A 24,735-nucleotide genomic window follows, 5' to 3' on the forward strand; every position below is an offset into this window, starting at 1 on the left:
TGCGCCTCGAGAAACATATATAATAATATATTGTGCTCCATTTTATCAATATCGTACCCACTGTTATATAATATTATGCATACATGAATATTATTTTACTTTATTTTACAAAACATATATTATAGTGTATGTTTGCCTGTAAGTCGTTCGATCATCTCGTGCTTCACAATCGATATCGAGCCAAGCAAATAATAACATTACTATAAATATTATAATAGTATACCTACGATTACATGTGCGCTGCGCGATGATAGGCGCCCATTTTCGTTGTTATAATTCTCGTATAAACGCGTAATAACGTTATAACCACCAATCATACAAAGTGAACATTCGTTGTTCGACGTAGAACATTGTGTTTTTAACACAACATCCGGTAGGTCAGTATAAAGTGTCAATATTATGTAGGTATGTATAAATACATAATACGGACGGAAGTGCACGATGAATTTATTTTTCGTGCGTGCGCCATGTGTAGGTATGTGTACCTCGGTATCTGGTATATTACCTATTATTTTTATACACGGCGTTTTTGGGCTTCACGGGAATTTGATAAAATATCGAAATTGTCTTGGAAACGAAAGATAAAACACAAATACATTATTCATTTATCGTTCGAGTAAGCCGTAATCTGATTTAAAATACAACCCGGTACAATAATGACAACCAAATTTATACCAGACCATAATATTATTTACAAACGAGTAGTTTATTTATAAATATATAGATGCGCTGTCAGTCGAAATATAAAATTTGATTATATGCATTTGAATTTTTTTTTATTAAAATATATCCTCTTTGTATACGTACCTCAAATGTGTCAAGCCGTTCCAAGGATGATTGTTTAATTAAAAAAATATTTATTTACATCTACGGGTAGTTGTACGAAAAAAAAACGCGACCCTTTCATAATTTAATAAATCACATAAAAATTAAAACACTACATTGAAGGATTGGTTTGTTGGATTTCGTTTCGTGTTGATAATGATTAATGACTTCATAAAAGATTCAACTTCAACACGACTGCAGTTTCGTGAGCGAAATATGACATCGAATACACAATAATTATTCTTCGTTTCGAAAAACAACGACGGGAAAAAAATGTTGACAACATTATTATTATTATTATTATCCGAAAATACGATGAATGCACACGAGACGGATAATCCATCAGGACAATATTTAATCATTTTCGAATGTTGTACAGAAAACCCATACCGACCTAAATCTGAGGAATTCATATTTAATGATATTCATCAAAAGAAAACACCCCTTTAAACGGTCTCGGAAAAAAAAATAATACTAAAAATAAATACAACTTAACCCGACTTATTATTATTATTAAAGTGGAGGAGGGTCGCGGTGGGTTGGCATTCTAACTTTTAACGATCTCTTGAATAATAAATGTTCGTGACCGTTGATAGGCGCGAATACCACAACGTTTATTATTATTATTTTTTTTTACTATTCAATTCTTCCTACGCTTTTTTCCCTCTCGGCTTTTAATAAATTCGCGTGCGTACATATTTTAAATAGCACGTAAAAATGTGTACGCAAGCTTGAACTACCGGGGTAGGAAAAAAAAGAAAGAAAAAAATCGTTAATCAAGACCCAATGGATTGTCCATGCACTGAACTATCATAATTTTTTTTTCTTCTCGTAAACGAGAATTATCGTCACAACGAATAGGTGGTAAAAAATGTAAAATATCGTACTCGCGGTGGCGATGGCGTGTATACGTGCTTTGTAAACGAACCGAAACGTTGTACATGTAGCTAGGTACAGGACGACTTTGTAACACTGTTGGAAGCTTATTCTGTTAATGTTGGTGCAGGTGTTATCGGGGCTCGGGTTCCACCTGTGTGTTTACCCACTCGCACGAAATTGGTTAGATGACACCGCGTGTAACGCACACCGGAACAATCGGTGCAGCTGGCGCTTTTTGTTTTCGTATTTTGTTTTTTTTTTTTTTATAATATATTACAATAATAATAATATAATGTTATGTACGTTTCGTGTGTAATATGCGGGGCCCTTACAGGACTGCGATAAAGAAAACTAGATACCGTAATTATATTATTGCCGCCCACCTATCTATAATATTATTATTACGCAACACCGTGGGCATAGGACGACGTTCGGATAACGGTGCGTTTGAAATAAAATATCGTATGCAGACAGCAGTACAATGTAGAGTGGTAATAGATTATAAATTATAATGTGTATTATTGTCGTTATTACTCGCAGATCACACCGTTGAAACGTATTCTAATTGTTGCGACGTGTACCGACTCACATTACAGGGAATACGTTTCGGCGCGAATGCGGCTCGGTGCTTTTAAGTTGAAAATAAAAATATGTGCGAAAATTCCATACAGTCGGATCGTTGTTGGTCATTATTATTTTACACAAGGATAGTCCACTTTGTTTTAATACCGTTATCGACACGCATATATAGGTGTACATGTACTCATAGGAAACCGAACACTAATAATGAGTCGATGAAACGAAACACTTGTAAGACCTAGCCAGGATTATAGTAGTGCGTTCGCGTCAGAGCGTGGTGCAAGAGCAGGGAAATTGTAGGGAAATTAGAAAGCCGGGCGAAAGCGGTGTTCACCTGCCATGATATTCAGCAAGAAGCCTAAAATAGTAAAATATATTATGGTAAATCGATCGGAGTCGGTGCGAAAGACTCGGCAAAACCTTTTTTGAAATTTTTATTTCGTGAAACGTACGAACGTGTATATAAAGGTACCGAAGACAGTTAGTATGCTATACGGACAAGTTTTACAAAAATATACAGATCGTCTCCAGTATAATATTATTATGTTTTCGTGCACAGCGGGAGAACCATTAATATTTGTTTTGACATAATCGCCACGTTTATCGCAACTAGAATAAGAATAACATGTCAGTATGCAGTATATTATGATAATAATTAGACGCTCGTCAAACAACAGTCTTAACAATACCATAAACACTGGTCCGATGAATATTATCAATAACACGTCATCGGTGCTACGAGTTTAATATTATATTTGAAGAATATTTTCACATTGTGGTCGCAAGAGAAATCGTTTTCGACAAGCAGAGGACTGTTTTAAAATGTTGGCGTTTTGACGAGCGGCTGCGTTTACCTACATAATATTATACCCGAAACAGCTGGGTCCATCAACCAATCGTCACAAAAACCGTAGTCATCGAACTTTTACCGCATCGCAGGTCAGGTTATACGCAGCGCCGTTACGGTAAATCACTAATCGTCGTGTCGATCGTCCGTCGAAGTATATCGTCACACTCGCTCTGTCCGACGACTGTTTTAGAAATAATAATAATAACAATAATAATAATAATATTATATTCCATCTCGACCCGATATCTCAGCCACGGGATGTGCCTTTTTGCAGTTCACGTGCGTGTTAGTGTGCCGCCGACGACATTGTACTTGTGCCCACTATCTGTTTCATATATTATTATATGCTCACAAGCAAAGTACAAACGCACGCACACGGAGACGAAATATTATAATATACCCATACAAACGGATAAAGTATCGACGAGCGTTGCATAATAATAATAACAATAATTAAGAGCACAAGGGTAATTACGCCACCGTGTCCGCCGCAATAGTAGTTCTTCGCCGATGCATGTTATTATAAAATATACGCGATGTACCCGCATAATAAATATTATATAGGTACGATATTATTATAACGGGTTGGTTGCGTGGGCTGCGATTGCGCGAAATTCACAATACGAACGGCTCGCATGTGTGTGTGCGTGTGTGCAGTGTGCGAATGCTCGCGCGTGGGAGATTGAAAATATTTTTAGTTTTGGCTCGGTGCACGCGTGCTGCACATGCACATTATTCGCTGCACATGCAAGCCACGCAAACTCGGAGAGTTGTAGTACGTGTACAATACATTAATACATATACATACTATTATCCGACGACGACAATAATAATATAATACGTATAACTATAATACGAAGTTTATATTATTATATTATATATTATATTATACCGGTCGGCGACGGGACTATAAATCGTTTATGCGAGTGGGCGAGCGGGATAGATCTATTCCCGGCGGATTTTCTCGCGTAACTTATACACTGCTGCTGCTGCTGCTGCAATTGTATTATATTATCGTAATGCGAAGGTATTATTATTTTGCCGTAGGTGCACTGCAATAATATACTCCTCTCGCTGGAACGTCCGCGCACTGTTGTTATATCGTGTGCCGTCTCCGGGTCGACTGACTAACCCACGGGACTTGCCGACAACACGAGCCATCGTGGCATGCGATCGGTACACTTAGGCCTAAATCTCCGGCCGTTCACATCATTGGCGTTCGATTATAGGTATTTCATGCGCTATCGTTTCGCAGTGATTCCGAACGTCTTGGCGACCGACGACGGCGCTGCGGCACTCCTTCGACGAATCCAGTATATTGTTGATTATTATTCTCAACAATAACCCGCACAACGATGATATTATACCTTTTTTTGTACTTAATCGTGTGTCTATATAGATTGGATCGACCTGATCGCCGACCGAACGTTATACGTCGACTTGCTGTAATCCTTGTAGCTATTTATACATATATATAATACGGTTAGCGATGTAGTATACACGGTGTATCGTGTATATTATATTAATATACACACTCGTGTCCAGTTGAAAAATCCGTTGCTGCGAACGTGACCGGCGTCCAGATGGTCCCGCGTCGTTTCGACCCATTCACACTTCTCGAAACATCTCTGTAATCAGAGTTTCCTTGTGCGAGACTCGACGCGACGTACCTATCTGTCTTTTACTCGCTGTCGTCGTCTTATTTCTAAAAAAGCGGACTAATTAAGTAGGTACAATACAGAATGAACATAATATTTTCTCGGAGCGGACGACCATTGTTCGGTCGCGGGTCACGATTCGCCCATAAACAACCGTTCTTAAAAAAAAAAAAAAAAGCCTCGTTCGTATACACACACCCCCACCCGGAGCTTACACATTCCGTTGCGTTACCGCGCGCGTGCGTATACATTTTTTCTTTACCAGTTCGAAACGTTCCGGATGCGTTTACCGATAGTGATGGCCCTGAATAATGTGCGGCATAGTATTAAATATAGGCAGGTTCTCCGCGGCGCGGCGTACGGACTATGTGCCAGAGCTATTTTTCGAACGATGATCGCGTGCATTAATAAACGTAATGTTATAGCTATGCTTATGCGGTTTGCCGATTTCCCCGCGAGTTTTTCTCCTCTCTTCTCTGTCGTTTATTCGTGTACAATATTATAGACCCCAACAGTGCGATATACGCATTTTCCGCTGAACGTCCATCTTACGGTCAGATTAAAGCTCACCGCAGCCATCACAGTCGTTACGACCGTCGGTCTCCGGCGGTACGTATAGAGCTGCCGCAGTTGGCCACGCCTCAAACCAGCCACTGCCAATAAATTTGATGGCTTTCTTCCCCGTCACCGCGGCTTATTGCTCTTATTTCCTTTATGGCAGTTCCCATTGTGCTTCCATATAATATTATTCTCGATAAAGTTTAATAGATCGTAAAAGCGGCGACTTTGGCACTAGCGATCTGTCGCCCGGCCAAAAAAGAGTTATGACAACATATTATTATAATAATACCGATGGCGTTATTTTTTTCCGACTAATTTATATACATATATATATATATAAAGACTGGCGAAGGATCGTACCGGATTGCTCTGCGCGCAGCGTATTTGTACAATATCGTCGGGCGACGGACCTGAATAATAATAATAATAATAACAATACAGGTTGGCTGCGGGAAAACAATAGCGAAATGAAGCCTATCTGGTTTTCATTGTTTGATTTTTATACTGCCGAGCGGCGGTGGTGGGGTGGTGCTGGCAAGAGGGGGTGAGGTGGCGGAGCAGCAGCACGCACCACCACCGGCGGTCGTCGTCGGACCGGCTCGCAAACCCCGTTACACTCGGTGTAACACCGGGACTGCACCGTGTACACGATGATATTGCACCGAAAACGCCCGGGCCACGACGGAATTTCCATATTGTCATAGCCGCGGACGACGACGACGACGCGTAGAGACTACCGTCTACCGCTCTTTGGACTTAAAAACAGGTCGGGGGGGGGGGGCGATTTTTCCCTCGCGTATCACGCAACGTGGCCCCGCACCGCGCCGGTGTAGTGCAGACGCACTCATTTTGACCTGCCGCCGCCGCAGTTTTGAGTCGACTTGCACAGAGCGTAATAATACTACTACGTTCGTATCGCAGTGGTGGCAGTAACGCGGCACCGACTGACTGCCGCTGCGGAACAATTTCGTTTTGTTCTTTTCGAAACGCGCCGAGGACGGAGAAACGAACCGTGGCCGGATCTCCGGTCGTTTGAACACGGTGGCATCGTCATCGCCGCCATCGGATTTCCAACACGGCCAGGGTCACCGGCGTGACCTTGCTACGCGCGCAGCCCGACTCCCACGCGCTCTTTCACGTCGTTTTGTTTCTCTCATTATATTATAATATTGTCTATAACTATTTAATGATATCATATATATATATATATATATATATGCACTGTTTGTATACCGCGTGCAGCTCACGACAATATAATAATATAATAAAATGCGTCTGTAAAATTATACATAATATTATTGTATTTTATTTCCTCCGCAGTCGCAGTTTTTCCCTTCTCGATCCAAAAACGCGACTAATGACTTTTCCGAGCGACGGGTTTATACGGTATTTTTTTTTTTCATTCTATTCTTCTTCACACCGTCGATTCGTGTCGTCGTCTTTCCCGGCCGGTGGCTGTGAATTTGTCACCGTTCGAGTGGAAACAACGATTCCACAGGAGATAGCCGCGGCAGGTCGTCGGCGTCGCCGCTTCGTCGATTGCGAATGTCGAACGAGAGAGTTGATCGCAAAACGCGTGTGGTATAGGTACGCAGTCTGTCCACCGACCGCTCGACGAGGCAACGACCTTCGACGACTATCACGGGTCTACGTTATCGTCGGGTTACCGCACCAACCGCGGTCGAATTCGCCCGGTAACCGCGCGTACGACGCGTTAAGGATGCATCGTGGCGTTCAGCTGCAGGGCGTTATTATTGAGTCAATCGATCACAAACTTAGGTTTCCGATGATGTCGTCTCTATAGCAGTTACATGCGACATAACTCATAAGTACCAATTGGGCAGATTTTTCTTTTAATCTTTCCGCGGGGTTTAATTGGTTGAACAATACACACACACACACACACACACACACACACACACACACACTACCTCGAGCACACGCCACTCGAAACAATGGTCCGTTTAACTTTAACGGCGTACACACTGCACACTTTCCGTCTCTCTCCCTCTCACTCACTTACTGTGTAAATTATACACGTATTTTTTATATCCTCTCTCACTCGGATCGAGATGGTCTGCTGCACGCACACACACACAACACCTCCACATCCTTCTGGCCCCACCACGGTAATCATTACGATTACAACTACTACAACTGCGACTGTACAACGACAACTGCGACGACAGCGACAGAGCCCGTCACGCGTGACCCGCGCGCACTTGGGCCAGATAGCTGCTCTTTGTCTCTCCGGTCGGTTACAAATAATACGGCTGCGACGACGGTTTGTCGAATGTACGTAAACTGCTCCGCGTATACCGAACGGGGAGCGACGAGTGGTCCGGCGACGACGATTGCGATAACATTATCATAGTCACCGGATAATAATAATGATCGTTTTTGGCAAACAGCTTTCTGCTCCGAAAGCGACGGGCTGACACGCTCAATAGGTGGTGTCACTATTTGCATATGCACATGTGTCCCTATATATTTTTTTGGAAACGGGGCGCGGCCGGGAAACACGCGCGGCTTGTATAATATTGTGCCGATCTTGAGTCGGTCCGCCGGTGAGGAGAGCGAATCCGTACAGCATATTATGGATCATCGCATCGTATGACTATTATATTTTATATATCATATTTTATTGCACGACACGACCGTCGGAAACTAGAGTGTGTATACATAATAGTATAACATACAACGGCCGGGTACGGTATCCAGAATACGTGTAGCTTGCTTTCAGAGGATTACGAACATATAATATTATTATTTATCATATCGACCGAATGAATAAAATATTGTTCGAGCCGCATTGTTCGCGGTGAAAAACTCGCGATCTTTTCATGTAGGTATATAGATAATAACACATGTGCGCATATTATAATATATTTATAAATATATTTATATCGTTATTATTATTTTGTAGGTACTGTGTGCTCGTCATTGTACCTATTTAGTCGTCTCCAAAAGTCACATGGTTCATTATTCATTGGCGAGTTTGTATAGCTGCGCCGCAACATATATAGTGGGTGGACAGCGCGGGCGTGCATAGTGTTTTAGGATAATATGGTTTTTTTTTTTTATTATTATATTATTACTATTATTTTTTATACGTTTATATTTACCAGTGGTTCTCAGTGGCACAATAGCGTCTATTCATATACATGTAGAAGCGTTTGACCCCGGCAATGGTAATTATTAATTGCTCGTTATGCGCCACATTTGAATATGAATGCGCCGTGTAAACGGAGAGCTCGTGACCGTGTACAATGCAAAGAGAGAAATGTGGAGCGATGCACACGAGGAGTATCATACAGTTACTGTACATATAATATGTTTGTATAAAAAGAAATATTTCGGAGGCCATTATGTGTACGCGTAGACCATTTGTGTGTAATAATATGTATATTGTATATTATGTGTATGTATGTGTCAGGCAAACTGTTTTTTAATAGATAAAGTCATCTCGTCGTAATATTCTTTACAGCTGTCTCTGTGCCTCGCTTTTCCTCTAGTCCACATTACCAACGTAAACGTCTTACTGATGGAGGTATTTAGCTAACTGTATAGGTACGTCCATGGTTTGGGGGAAGAAAGTTTTTAGAATTATTTTTGTTAGTATAATATTATTTTGAACGAAAGGTATTAACATCTTAAATCTCCATTCGTATAATATTGAATTTTCGTATAGTATTATTAGTATCTATATCCATAAGGACGTCGTTTCATCAAAAATATTATAATATTCTACTTCGATAAATTCATTGATATTTAATAATATGGAGATTAAAATAAATTAATATCATATTATACAAAAAAGTGGCTTCGTTTTTATTTCATCTATTTAAAAATCACTTATTAAAATTTGTTTTCTTATTATACATAATATGTTTATTATTCGTAAGCATCATACGTATTTATGCACATTAAGCACGTAAAAATTATTTCAAGTTTACGACTACTACATAGATTCATTTGAAGAAAACTTTGAAAAAATATTCAACATTTATATATTTTTTTAGTCCAAATATTATATATACTTCAACATAACAATGTCAATGTAGATAAACAAAATTATTTTTTTATTTTATTAGTCATTATCATAAAAACTAGGTAAAAATATTCTCATAATAGCTTTTACGCTCATAAATTGTAAAACTTTTGAGTTATTGTATTTCACAAAGAAAAATATAGAAATTACTAAATTACGTGTCATGATTGACTGGTAAAACTGGTTCTGTAACGCTTACGTGGACACTATAATATGGATTCAGTATTATCAACGACAGTATTCTTACGTACGATACTAGGCCTAACCAAATATTAGAATCGGAATCGATCAAATTTCCTATCGACTTACATACAATACCTCTGAGCAGCTATTTTATACTACTCGTATGTATTCGACTAGACATATTTTAGTGACTTATGAATTATATGATACTCCTACAGCTGTGTACATTTTATTGATAGATTTATTCGGTATCGAGTCGAATAAAATGGCATATATTTTATAAAGGTACTTACGTTACACAGTCGCTTGTCAGTATCCGTGCCGAGGAGTTTGGATATAGTACTCGACCACAGTGCGTTTGAAATTTCCATCACCGGTGTGAAAACAAATGTGATTTTAGTCTGAAAAAAAAAATTCACACTCCTTATTACTTAATGTGTGTACCGTCAACGGAAGCAGCAGCAACATGTCTCAACTATTGTGCATAAAATCTGACAGGTTTTGAAACTGGATATGATATTATAGAGCTTATTATATATATGTGTGTGTGCGTGTGTGTCTATATACATGCACATTTACGATTTATCCCGTAAAAGAGGAACCCACACACACCAAAATGCCTCAAACATTGTGTGTTTTGAACCCTTTTGAATTCCTCCGCCCACCGGTGCAGTTTCATAACATTTTATGGTGCCTCGTAATTATTTTTTAGATTATAACGAAGGGACGATTATACACACGAACAAGTTAACATGCACATTTTAAATTTCATTGCGCATACACACTGAAAACATTTCACAAATTATAATATATAATATAATATGCCATTGAATTATTTAAATACCAAACTAAATAGTTAATATATTTTTAAAGCATTTTGGTGTGCTCCGTGATACTAACCTATTATTATTGCGAATTGAAAAAATGATGTGTTTTTCCATGAGAAATTTAAATGTATGTACGTATATGTTCGGTTTCCAATTACTACAATATAACTTATAGCGCACCTAAGTGACTCATTATGAAAAAATCGTTACATACGAATTATCCGGCTTAAATATTAAAAATGGCCCAAGTGCGGTGTGTGCTACGGGTGTTACATACAAACGCGTGCGCGTTCATACACCTCACTCACACACACACACACACACACACACACACACAATGTTATATTCTAATAGTGTTTTAAGTCGTTTAATTTTTTTTCCAACCACGCAGACACGACGCGCCGCGAAATTATTGCCGTCGATTATCGGCGCGAGTGGGCTATTCGTGGCGTTATGATGGATTATGTGAATAGACGTCGGTCGTTTGTCGTATAGACGGAAAGAAAAAAAAATGTTATTTATTCACGAGACACACACGCGCGTGCGCGCTCGCACTCACGAATAACATAACGTATAGATCTTCATCTGCGTACATTACAATAATCGTACGGTGGAATATTGTAATAACATGAACTCGAGACGAACGTCATCATCACCGCCATCGCCAGACGTGTACCGTTAATATTATTGTGCATATACTTAAATATTATATTTAAAAAAAAAAACCAAACAGCAGACGCAATCGATCGTCGTATATAACGTATCGAAATGACTATCGTCGATAGCCCGCCAGAGGTCAATAAATAATTATTATATTATATTATACAGGTACGAATGTTATTCGAATCCGCCCGAGACTAATGACGACGACGAATATAATAATAATAGTAACAATAATAATGTTGCGCGCGCGCGAACACCACCTTGGCGTACATAAAAATAATAATAAAACATTTACTATGCGACGAGAATATATTTTAATAATAATACAACAAGTCGGACGTTGCGTCCGATTATAATATATAGCGCATGGGACAACCGTTCGATTACAGCCGTGCACGTCGTAATAGGGGTAGGGGGGGGGGAGGTGCATGTAAAACGATACCGCCGACAAAGAGTGAACGCTGCTGACATTTGGCATTGACTTCGCCGTTATAGAACGGACTCAAAGTCGGCGGAATTGCGGTCGGTTCGAGCGGCTCGGCCTGCGTTTGTGTCGTGTCGCGGACGCGGCTTAAAGACCTGCACAACTGCAGCTACAAGTAAACATGGTCGGTATACCTGGTGGATGGTCTTTGATTATTATCGTATGGGTACCGATTGTCTCTTCACGTCGACAACTAACGTAAATTAATAATAAAAAAAAAAAAAAATAGCAAACAATAGTACTAACTACTATTACTTCTACTATTACTTCCTGCACTACAACTATTTCTACTAATCGTAACAACAACAAAAACTGACCTGAAAAGTATATATATGGTTCCAAATGCAGGTTCAATATTCCACATCTCAACTTTATACGCACTGTCCCAGTAGATCGAGTGCATGATTGATCAGTGTCAATAACTGAAAGACAATATAATATGACATTATTATAGCATGGAACAAGTCAAGATGGAATAAGATTTTTAAAATATAATTTATATTTCAATAACATAAAAATGCAAATGTACCGATGTATTCATAAATATCAGTTAACTAATGTTATGTTGGAGTATTTTAACACAGCGCTGTCATAATTATTATAAATTTAATATTGCTAATAATGTATATAAGTAGGTACATGTACAATATACATAGTATACACATATTAACAATTATATTTGAATCATGGATCAATAAGAGTCATCATACAAATATAGACTCGTTAGCATCTGGATTTTCAAACAGTTTACTTTGTTAGTATTATTGAACTAAGATGGGTCGTAAATTTATCTGAGAGAGCCAAACAAAAATATCGTTTTATTTTTAACTTCAAAAGTGTATTATTTGTACACGTGTGTCATAAGGAATACTTGAAATTTGAAATTTGAAATCTAAATTTAATTGTTTTTGAAGTAAAGTAGGTCTGTCAAAAATTTGAGACATAATATTTTGTTCATACATTAAAAAATAGTATATGTTTTCAACCTTACTAACAATACTAATCCAACTTAACCACACTAGTCATAATGTTTAGTTGATATAGTAAAACATACCCGTAATATTTAGCTTGAGTACAATATGAATGTAAGGTCAAATATGTTTTTAGCAAGGAAATTGTTTAATCTAAATATATTATATCAGGTGATGTAGATGGTCAAAAATAGTTTATAAACTAAAACTAACATGGAGACGATTTTCAGTTAATTTAGCCCATAATTTGAAATCGCGTATTACGTAAGACTATTGCCAAAATCTCATTATTGACTTTTTTATTTCTTTAAAACTAAATAGATATTTTTATGAAATATTTATAAAAAATGCACAATGAATTAAGTCTTTGCCTTGTCCAATAGATGATATTTTTATTATATATGAACGCATAATAATCATATGTGTATATTATAGACATGTCAGGCGCCACGATAATGACACATGACCATATTTAGTATTTTTTTCACATCATCTTCGTTTCAATGATCAGCCATTGTCAAGTGGTTTCTAGCGGTAATTACCGTTTGAGTCACACGGCCGTGTTCATCGGGCCGGCTGGGAGAGATGGCGTCATATAGACGATAAATATTATATACCAAGTCCGATGGTTGCGTCGGCCGTCCATTCGCATGCGATACTCAACCGCTCACGGGTAACACGAGAATCGAAAACCAAGTACATGCCAATCTCGGTGATGTTTAAATAATATACAAGTAATGATCTAATGAAACCTAATGAATCCACGGTGTCGGGTTACCGGCGATTTGAGTGTAATTCGAATGGAAATGAAGAAGGAGAAAAAAAACCAATCTGCATCGACAGAGCGCAGGTACACATATTATGCGGGTAGAAAAACGCACACGGCACACACACTTATTTGCAGTGCACCGTCGCTGGCTATATGGCTAGTCCTAACAAGTCGGTGGTTAATGCACGAGAGATAGAGGGAGAGGGAGAGAAAGAGAGATACTGTAGAATCTAACAGACACTTTGTACGTTCATAAATATTGCACACGGAAAACGATTGCTCTTCGCGAGTCCTCGTAAATAAAACCAGTTCGGGATCCTTTGTGACGGCTAACCATAAAAAAAAAAAAATAATAATAATAATAAATAACGTCGACCGTGAGCAATAAAGAGGAAAAAACAGTAACGATTTTCTCTTGATCTTCAATAGACGACGACGCTGCTGAAAGCTATGCACCGACAACGTTTTAATTGTAATAATGGGTACACGGTGCGATAAAGACTTTTTATTGCATTAAAAACATGTCGAGTAGTCGAACAAAAACCCGAGGTGAAGTACTGAAGTGTTTGAACAATTATAATGACTAACAATAAAGATTAGAAATGAGCTAGTAAAATATAACGTCATTGCATGTATAGCGTACACAAATACCAACATTATGTTTTTCAAAAATGGTTTTCATATTGCACGGTTATTAACAACCTAGTTCATATTTTACATTTTTTGGAGATTTGTCCGAACGTATAATATTATAATGTTCAGAAGATATATTATTATATTCGATAAATTAGATTCATCAAATTGGTTTTATTGTACTAAGAACTTGCAGACTATATCGAATAATATAAATATAAGGTATATTCATCGGAAACAGCCAACGAGTTTATTGTTTACTATTGATGAAAATCGTTAGTATATTTGAATTGATATCCATGACGTAAACTCATTTCGAATTTATTCCTCGTGGTAAAATTTGACATTAGAAAATAATATACTACGATCATTGTACATGTACGTTGTATATTATGTACGGCCATAGTATAATATTATTATGTCCTTTAAGAGATCAGACGTCATCGTACGTTTTTGTTTTGATGTTTATTATAATGAGGACGCAGACAAACGATGGTGAGGTCATTTCAATAGAAACCATCCGAAGAAAAACCATCAGCCTCGACGAATCGGCATATTATACTATACTCAACGCAAGCCATTAAATTACGGAGAATTGATTTCGATCCCCTTTATCCCCTGTATCGGTGTACCTATATAATATATATAGACATATATATATTTTTTGAATAATTCAACGTTTTATAATTTATTTGTGCAGATGAAGGGGTGTTGGTGAGCACATAAGGGTCATCTCGTTGGTTAGTTCCCACAGGACCCTTGCTCAACACTATTTGTCACCAATCGGCGGTTAGAAAACAAAATAATAATAAGAATGTTGAGAGAAAAAAAGGAACGGAGAGAAATTGCAAATAAGTATAGAATATATATATATATGTTTAGGTATATAATATGACGTATTTTATTTATAAACACGACCGTGCCGCTGGACCGGAGAACCTCGGACTCGCATCGTTGGCTTGAGTTTAAAAATAAATTTTAACCGTAATATTAAATATCAGCGGTTCAGGAATATTGCGGGACAGCTGTATATTATAAATAATCATTTCCTCTAGTGTATTTTCCTTGGCTAGGTGTATCGGCAAATATCGGCTGTGTCCGCGCACTGGGGCGGTGAGCAATTTTAAATTTAGCCTTAAAGTGTTAAATGGATTAGATTACCATAAAGAAAACGTTTTATCGGCACCCAAATCTGGTTTAATAAACATGATTAATCGCTTGAAATTCAAAAGCCATACGATTTAATATAACCAACAATTTGTTACGCTGACCATTATTATAATATTTAATCTCTTATAGTAAAGTTATGAGTAGAACTTAATTAAGTTTTTGTTAAGAGTAGTTTTCATTCAAAATCAAATTTTAGTTGTAGCGGTAGATAGGTGTGCAGCATACCTAGTCTTCAATTGTTGGGATAGTACATAGCAAATAAATTAGTGTTTATTGTTCAGGATACATTGAAAAAAACAGACCTTTTTTAAATATATATATATATATGTATCAAAATAACAACAAAATAAAAACATTCATACCAAAAAAGATGTAAAGCTGTGTATACAAGAAACTGGATAAAATATTCTTTGTTAAGAATAGTTTTACTAATTTGAAAAAAGTTAAGTCATAAACTTTCTATAATGCACTAAAAAAAAGTTCTAATAAAAAGTATTAATAACTACACCGAGTAAAAATAGGTTAATCATTGTAGATTTTAAAAAAATAATTCATTGAAGTTTTTTATATGGATTACAACAATGAAGTAAAAAAAAACATTTCTATTCGTACCTATTTAAACATTAAAAATAGATTTTCAGAGAAAATTAAACGATAAAACTTTTAGTCGCAGCTCAAAATTCGTATTACATAAATTTATCAAAGAAGAACTTTTGAAGTGAATCCTATATTTTTTCCTTCATTGCATGGTATTATGTTATGTCCGTAACAAGATTGTTTATGTACATATACGTTCTGGTATGCTACGTGTTCAATTGAAAAGGCTGGATGATTATAAAAGGTCGTGATATTGTTGAAACAAAAGCGATGGTAAAAAATGATAGGGTAAGGAAAACGAATTTACTAGCGCTAAAAGGTCGAATGACGTTGCTAAAAGCTTTTACGAAAGATGTATAGTGTATACACAAACCAAATTACATTTTCTTCTTGCCTGTTTACTCCCTTAAAATGTCACCATCGGCAAAATGGTTATGGTTTAATTTCCAGTAGATACTTGAATATAATGTCATTACGCATTGTAATTTAAAAATATTGGAACCACTGGTTTAAAATTTACTATCAGCAAATTACACGCACAGCCTAATCACAGAATAAAGTATTTTAATTTCATAAAAAAAACCAACAAAATAGGGCTCCCGGGAACTAATAAATTGAAACACGATTGTAACTGACTTTACGCACATGTAAATTATCAATAATATTCTATCCACGATTCGGACCTTTCAGCGATATATCGTATGCATATCCAGTAGCTACCGAATCGGTCCCTTCTCTCTTTTGAGAATTTATTCAAATTGCTTGTCGTATATATCAAGGGTCCACATCGACGTTTTATCGTAATGGTCTAAAGGGAAACGTCAAAAATAACTTTAGCTTTTATTTGAATTCGACGTGATTTATGATAGATAGTCTTGAAAACATACGCGAACAAATATATTTTCCACTAGAATGGAAACATTGATTATTATGAAACATATACAGACAGTATAAGTTTAAAGAGCCTGCCTATTACAGGGGTACTATTTGTTCATAATAATACTATGTATTTTGTGATATTTCATTTGTACGATATTCAAAGTACACATAAAATAAATAATTTTTTTCAACATTGTTAAATGTTCATATTATACAGTTGAATAAATCATCATTTCTTCACTATATAGGTACACATAATTTATAAATCTAACGTTTTGAACATTTTAGTTCATAAGAAGAAGAATGCGGAAATTTGTTTTTGTTAAATTAGGTAATAATGTTAACGGATTTATCTAGATAAATACATTTTATATAAAACGCATGCTATCTCTAATTAAGTGACGAAATATTTAAATGATTAGTGGTCACTCGTCAAAATAACTATAGTCCCACGCCTTAGCATGCGCCCACATATACACATTAATATTATCTACCTATATACACCTCACTATACATTAACTGAATAATAAAATACAAAATTAATATTTTATTTAAATATTAAGCCTAAATAACATAGAACAAATGATAACAATCAATACATAATTATTGTAGTATCTGATAATAACTATACTTCAGGCACTACCAGTTAATTTTATATTCTAGACGATCCACGAGATAAATCTAAGAAATCTCGTCAAAACAATTTATCATCTGCAATCGTCAATCGGTGTAATATATTATTGAGACTCTAGACGTTTTAGGAATCACCCATCCTCATTTACTATAAAATAAAACACGTCAAAACCTCTGACATTTTAGTATAAGTACTTCGTAATTTAATAATCTCCAATATCCAACCTTCCCTTTATCGAAGACTATTAAATTGATAAGTCAAAAATTTCATCGGACAGTAAACATTAAATTAAATATTATAAGAATTAAAGAAGCATACAAAAACAACGAATAAGTTCATTTAAATTTTAACAACTAGACTCGAAACATACAGTTTAAAGAATACAATTTGAATACCTTTAACGAATGAATTATAAATTTATTTCAGATAGGTAATAAATGTATATCACCCGAACGCTTGGAATGCAAAGAAGATAATAATTTTTAACAGGCCGGGGGGTCCAGGTTATAATAATAATTAGTAATAAGCGATGTCCGTGACCCCTTCTAACTTCCAGTAGAACAAATTAAAACCTAGTATGCGATGTGCCATTAGTGTGTAGCACATATAGGTTCTATTGTTTTTATGACTTAACGACCCAACGTAGAACGGTGGGGAAGCCTTTACCCGTTAGGAAGACATTAATCCTATGCGTCACAGAGCCGAAAGTAAACAAAAAATAATATTTGGTAAAAAATAAGCTATATTCGAGGAACGAACTAAATTTTGAATATTTTAAAGTAAGCGCTTCAGTAGAAAAAAAAATGATGAGTGTAAATTATCGTAAACATATACTCACACATAAACCCAGTACCTACACCACTCCACCCACACACATGTGAGATGATCAATGTAAATGTTTAAAAAAAGTATTCATGAATAATGGTCATGTAAACTTTAAACGAGTAATGAAAAATACATATACATGGGTACCTATTGATAGTTCAACGGAAGCGTTTGTTGATACTAAATAAACAATACAAAAACGAACAGTGCGAAAAATAATAATTACAAATTGTTTTAGTGACGAAAAAAAATAGTGTTTGATATTTTTTTTCTAAAGCTTCAGAAATGTAAATATTAAACTGAACTGACTATTATACAGCATGGACAATGTTGGGTCATTAGATGTACATAAACATATCCTAAAAATGTGTAATTTAATATTTAATAACAAGATGTAATGTTTAAAATTATTATATGAATACATAAAAAACGATTCGTAAGGTATAATAATAAGGTTAAATTTATTTCTTATAACATTTTAGTACATTCTAAAAAACAAATGAACGGATTTTATTCAATAATCTTATATTTTATATTTTTACGTCTAAAACATAATAATATATTTTTTCAATTTTAAAATAATTTTTTTTTTAAACAACCCTTATGAATATTTCCTACTTTCATTTACGATGCGATCAAGTAAAAAAAAAATCAATATTTTACAATAAGTAATAACCAGTGTTATAAAAATAAAGCGTGCATGTATGTTTTTAATTTTCAGGGACGTAGTTTCAAAAAAAAACAATCTATATGTACGTACACCATACATATGTGCACACATATCCTCCCTAAAAACGTTTATTCGGTCGAAACCCTTCTAAATCGGACAGCTGCCATGGGAAAATCTCTCCCCATCGCGTGTTATTAAAAAGTAGTATGGTACGTCATATTTTGTATTATATTATTATTTCATTGTACATACACATTTTTATTTTTTATGTTCACAATATATGAAAACACAATTTCGATATGAAATAGAGATAAAAACAATGTGCATGTTATTTTTTAATAAACAGTCTTTTTTTTTAAACAAATGTTCCTTAATGCATTTAATAACGAACAATAGCTGTTAATGAATTACACGTAACTAGTAAAAAAATTTAAGAATGTTCTGCTGTAACGGAAGGGTCCTCATTAATCGAGTTTCATATATTTTATAGCGAGAACCAGTTGATAATATTTAATAAGAATAGAAAAATATTAAACTCTATAAATCAACGATATTTAATTTTTTTAATTTGTCAGACGAGCTATATGGTTAATACAAATATGCTTAATAGGATACTCTATGACAAGTTATAACGGAATGACCAGAAAAAATGAGAATAAAAAGTTTATATAAATAAAGTAAGTTAATATATACAGTTAACTACGTTTATTTTGGAATGGTCATTGAATAAATTTCATTGAAAAATAAGTAATGCGACATAACTAAACAAATAAGTAAATACTGTTGTCAGTTGAAAAACTATTTTGTAATTAAATAATGGGTTTTTATTCAATCAAGTACATAAAAATGAGATGAGTAAAAATATTACAATGTCTAACATGGGAACTATTATTATATTTTTTAGCATGACGGTTATAACTAGTTTCAAACTTAATGGTATACATTTTAACTAAAAATATATTAATATTGTTGTTATCAATTTTAAATTTAAATTTTGTTTTAATATTTCAGTTACTTAATTAATTATATTAACGGTAGGTATAATGAAACATCATTTTTTTTTATAGATAATTCACAAATGTATTATTCAATTAAAATATATGATAATGCACCTATATTGATGTCTGTCGACTGTCACATGATTAATTTTTTTTTCGATTAATATTCTGGCTTATTTTATTGTCACACATGGTTAAAACTCATTTTCTACAATCCATCCCTCCTTTTGACAGTGAACAGTATACTGACAACTTATGTGCGTAATTAAAAACATAATGATAATAATACAACCACATAAAAAATATTCATAATATTGCTTTATACTATATAGGTATGTTTTAAGCATATTTTTTATAAAGAATGTACGTATATTTTTTTTTGGAAACTTAAAGATTTCAAATACAAATATTTAAAAATATGTTTTAAGATAATATATAGGAAATTTTTTTTTGCACATTGAAATGAATAAAACAATTAAAAATAAGTTGACCAAATAATAAGTAATGAAATGTATAAGAAATGTGATTATTAGTTTTTTTCTGAGGTAAATCGGTCATTAAAAATAAGTATATAGCTAGCTCATAATCAAAAAACTTGGCTCGAAAACTATTTGGGTTAAAGATATTCCGTGTTGGCGATGTTAAAAATTGTAACAATTTGAATTACGTACAACTTTAGTATTTTTAATAATTTTAATGCAATAATAAATGGGCCATGTGTAAGTAGTAGATTTTCAAGTATAGAAAAAAAATAAAATTCGAAAAACAATTTTTATAGTTAAAATTTTTTTTTTATCAAAATTATTTGTCACACGACACACTTAAATATTTTTCAATATTCTGCATGAAAAAAATATTTATTATCTTATGACAATGCAAAATGGTTTACAATGAGTCTTTAATTTCAATCAATTTCATTCATATTTATTTAGATTTGACGTATTTTTTAAATTTGGTTTACACTTAACATATTTCTATCCCCACATAATTTAATTGAAAATTAAAAACATACAATTATACTTAAAGTTAAACTTAAAGAACAACTAATAAAAACAGAAATGTTTCTCAAACAACCTGCGGATCACAAATTTAAAAAAAAGTTTTGACTTATAAAATATTAAAATATAGAAAATATCTCATGGATGTACTCACCAATTTCGTCGGTTGATCGTCGCCGAAGATGTATCGGAGGACAGTGTGCAGCCTGAAGATGAGCGCGAATTGTCGAGTTGTGCCGATCGTTGTTGAGTGTTTGTTGAGGGGGCCGTGATGAAATTAAAATTAAAAAAAAAAAAACCGGAAAAAAATCAAACACAAAATAATAATACAATATAATCGTGATATCGGCGCGAGAATCGACAGTTTTACTCGGGTGACGGACGAAAAGAATAAAAACAAATTACGTAAAAAAATATGATAATCTTATGGCGCGGTGAGTGTAAGTACGGCAAGTATAAGGAACGGCGGCGGAGTACATAATATTATAATAATATCATGTCGAAACAAGAACTGAGTGTGTTTTATGATGGAGGCAGTGAAAAGAGAGAACTCGATGCGAGAACGTTAGTTGTTGATTGCAGCAGTCGTACGAATGACGGTCGACGGACCGGAGAGCGTTCGCGTCTGGTCGCGGTACGGTTCCGCTCGACTGTAGCGCGCGCGGTGCTATACCTGCGNCGCGCCGACGTGCGGGCCGCGGCCGGCCGTCGACAGAGCGCTCCGAGCGGGGCCCGCTCCGACAACGATGACGACGGCGCCGCCGCCGCGCCACGAGCCCGAGTGCGAGACGCGACGGCAGGGGAGAGCCGACCGGCCGGCCGGTCGGTCGGTTCCAGTGTGCCGTGCTCGTGATCGGCTGACGTCGGTCGCGGTCGGCCTGCCGCCGTCGTCGCCGCCGCCGCCACCGCGTACCGGGCACACATCAATACACACCCGCGGCCACGTGCGACCACACCCTTCGCGCCCGCAACCCTTTTTTTTTTTTAACAATAATATATATTTTTTTATTTTTTATTTTCATCCCTCCTCCGCGCCACCTCCCCCGGGAGATTCAAATAAGCGCTAGCGAGGACCTACACAGGTATACAACACACGTTACCTATATACGTAGGTACTGTAATAATGTCTACTGTCTAGTATATTTGGGTGCCTACAATATGGCTATTTATTATTGTAAAAGACGAATATTGTTTGTACCTATCTCATCCGGGAGGCGCGCAACAGACTCTCCAGGCGATCCAAACCGCCGCCGCCGTCTTTACATACCACTCTGCAATAGTACACGTCATGTATAATTATAGGTATATATTTTTAATCGAGTATATTGTTATCATAGCCCCCACCCGATTATCGCAACGGGTTGACGTCGTTAGTGGAATATTATAAAGGGATTCGTCCATTGTACGGATGTTTGCTTATTACGGTATTTAAATAGCCATACACCATGCCATCGACGCGGCAACGCCCGTCGAGCTTGGGCGAAACAGCTATATATAGTGAATAATGCGTCACGTATGTAACGTGGGTATGGTATATTATTATGATACGAGTTATTGATAAACATCGATTGTATGGTTCATCCTAACATTATTATAATATTATATAAATATATTTCTGAATAATCATTTTTTTTTTTTCTTAAATCTGTGTCACGTAAATAATATTATATCAGTATATGACATTATACTATTATCATCTGCTTGCAAAATAAATAATAGACCTGTCGATTTAGCCGAATTATTCATGACAACTGCTTCTATAAATCTAGAAATATTGGCCAGTATTGACGAACAGCTATACCCATATTACATTATTTAGATACCACATTATTATGTACATTATTATCAATGCGATTTAATTTCTTTGAACTGTGCTAAAGGTGTCATTTATTATAATCCATAATATTGTAAAAGAGAATGTCAAGCAGGTATTATATTTTGTTTTTTATTTAAAAATTATCTGTTCTACTTATGACTTCAAAACGCCAACACAATTTGAATAGCTTTGATGAATTTTTCATTTTATGAATTCATTCTATGCGTACCTTAATTACCATATTATGTATGAACCGAGCAGTACTTGTATTTGTTTAATGAAGAGAATAATAAGCGTATTGAAAAATATCGAAATGTATTGTAAATGGGATTGTACTTGTTGATTTTGCATATCCATTTTGTTTCTCATTGAGACATTTTTACATTACGCACACAATTCGTTGTTTCTTTGAGGTAAATACAAAAAAGTTGATTTGCGTTTATATACATATAATATATTAGTGCATTTTATTTAAGAAGTTTTTATACATAATATAGTTCATTTAAAGCAAACGTTTTGACATATTATAATATGCTGATAAATATTTTAGACTATGTAAACACGTATAATTAAATATAACGTAGCAAGCACATTCGCTTAAATGAGTTAATTTAATATTTAAATACATAATATCAAATTTTTATACACCTATCATACAAGAAATAAAAAAAAATTATATTTAGTACTGGCTAATTGATTATCCAACATTTAACATAACTAGGTCACATCGATCATTAAATTTATGTGAATAGTATTGTTAACTTAAAGTGACCATTTTATATACCCATGTAATATTCTGGTTATTTCCATACTTTAACATTAATTTGAATTATTCTCCCCCTCCCCTCAAAAAAAGATATATATATTTGTATATATAAATAACACTATTATTCAACACTATTTTTGAAATATATTATTCAGAGAACTGTAAACCAATACTTACTAGCTGCCACTGTCTAAATATTATGCAACACACGCACAATTCACGCCCCACATTTCTTTCATTTAATTTTTTTGTTAAATTTAAGCATTTCATTATAATTCCCAAATGAAAACGGAACACTTGACCTACAACAAATAATATTTCATGCCCGTTTTTTACAATTTTTTAATTTTCAACCAAGATATATAAAGTTATAATTGTTACCACACAGTTTTTTGATTTTTAATACCGTACTTCAAAATTGCAACATTGAAAAATGTGACATCAAACCCTTAAATAATTTTTCTCTTTCTATTTTATAATAAGTAATCCTACTATGTAAGAAGTAAGAAACGTGATTTTATTTATGTCACGATAGTGATGTTGAGTTGTATATCATATATCGTGGGAGATAGTAAAAGCTGTCGGCCACCCGTTTGAAAGAGAGTTTAATATAAAACTAATTTAAAAATGCGTAATTATTATGTAGCACAATATGCATTTTCACCAAGACATTTTATTTTCTTCACACACAACATTTTTATCAATGTTTGTATTTTTGTAGGTATCATATTTATCAGGATAATTTAATAAATTATTTTTAAACATCAATAGTTTGAAAAACTAGAAAAAATTGCAGTAAATTATTATTATTTTAACGAAAGATAATTAGTAAAAATTTTCATTTTCATTTATAGGATAATACAAATTTGATTGACCAACTTTATGAGCTTGATAAAAATATTCTTAAGTTGAGAATATAAAATTTAGAAGTTTACTTACTAAGAATTAAATACATAACCATGATAAAAAAATTCTTCAATTGCCTATAAACAACTACCTATAAATTGTTTTTATCTTAAATTTCCACACTAGGATTGTAATTATCTCTTTACACATTTTTGGTATTTTTTTTGTTATCATTATTTTCAAAACAAAATAAAACTTTACTTCTAAATAATGTCAAAATTTTAAATTTTTTTATTTAGGACAATTTGTAGTAATTATAACAAACAGTTAAAAAAGTTTCAATTAATCATTAAAATGTTATAATATGTTAGAAATGCATTAATAGTTTTTATATGAAATATTACAGTTGAAATATATTTTTTTTAATTTTATCATGGATACATCTTTAATGATAAAAATATACATACATTATTTTACTTCGATTATTGATGAATTCTTTTAACTTATAAAGTAATATACATATTATTTGCCAACAATTTGATTTGAATATAGACATACGTATCACTAAATATGGATAAATTATGGACGTAAAGGCAAAAGATA

General features: G+C 34.6%; 1 long non-coding RNA gene across 1 annotated transcript in view; it reads right to left on the bottom strand.

The window, feature by feature from the left end:
- The window catches only part of LOC111028046, an 86,760-nt gene extending 65,378 nt beyond the window's left edge, over positions 1–21,382 (bottom strand). Inside the window, exons 1-3 of the long non-coding RNA XR_002603869.1 lie at positions 20,859–21,382; positions 11,878–11,982; positions 9,880–9,987 (exon numbers count right to left, since the gene is read on the bottom strand). This is a non-coding gene — a long non-coding RNA (uncharacterized LOC111028046). The remainder of the gene's footprint in view (positions 1–9,879; positions 9,988–11,877; positions 11,983–20,858) is intronic.
- Between the last annotated feature and the right edge of the window lie 3,353 nt (positions 21,383–24,735).

Source organism: Myzus persicae, unplaced genomic scaffold, assembly GCF_001856785.1.
Source record: "Myzus persicae strain clone G006 unplaced genomic scaffold, MPER_G0061.0, whole genome shotgun sequence".
In the NCBI taxonomy this organism is placed as follows: domain Eukaryota; kingdom Metazoa; phylum Arthropoda; class Insecta; order Hemiptera; family Aphididae; genus Myzus; species Myzus persicae.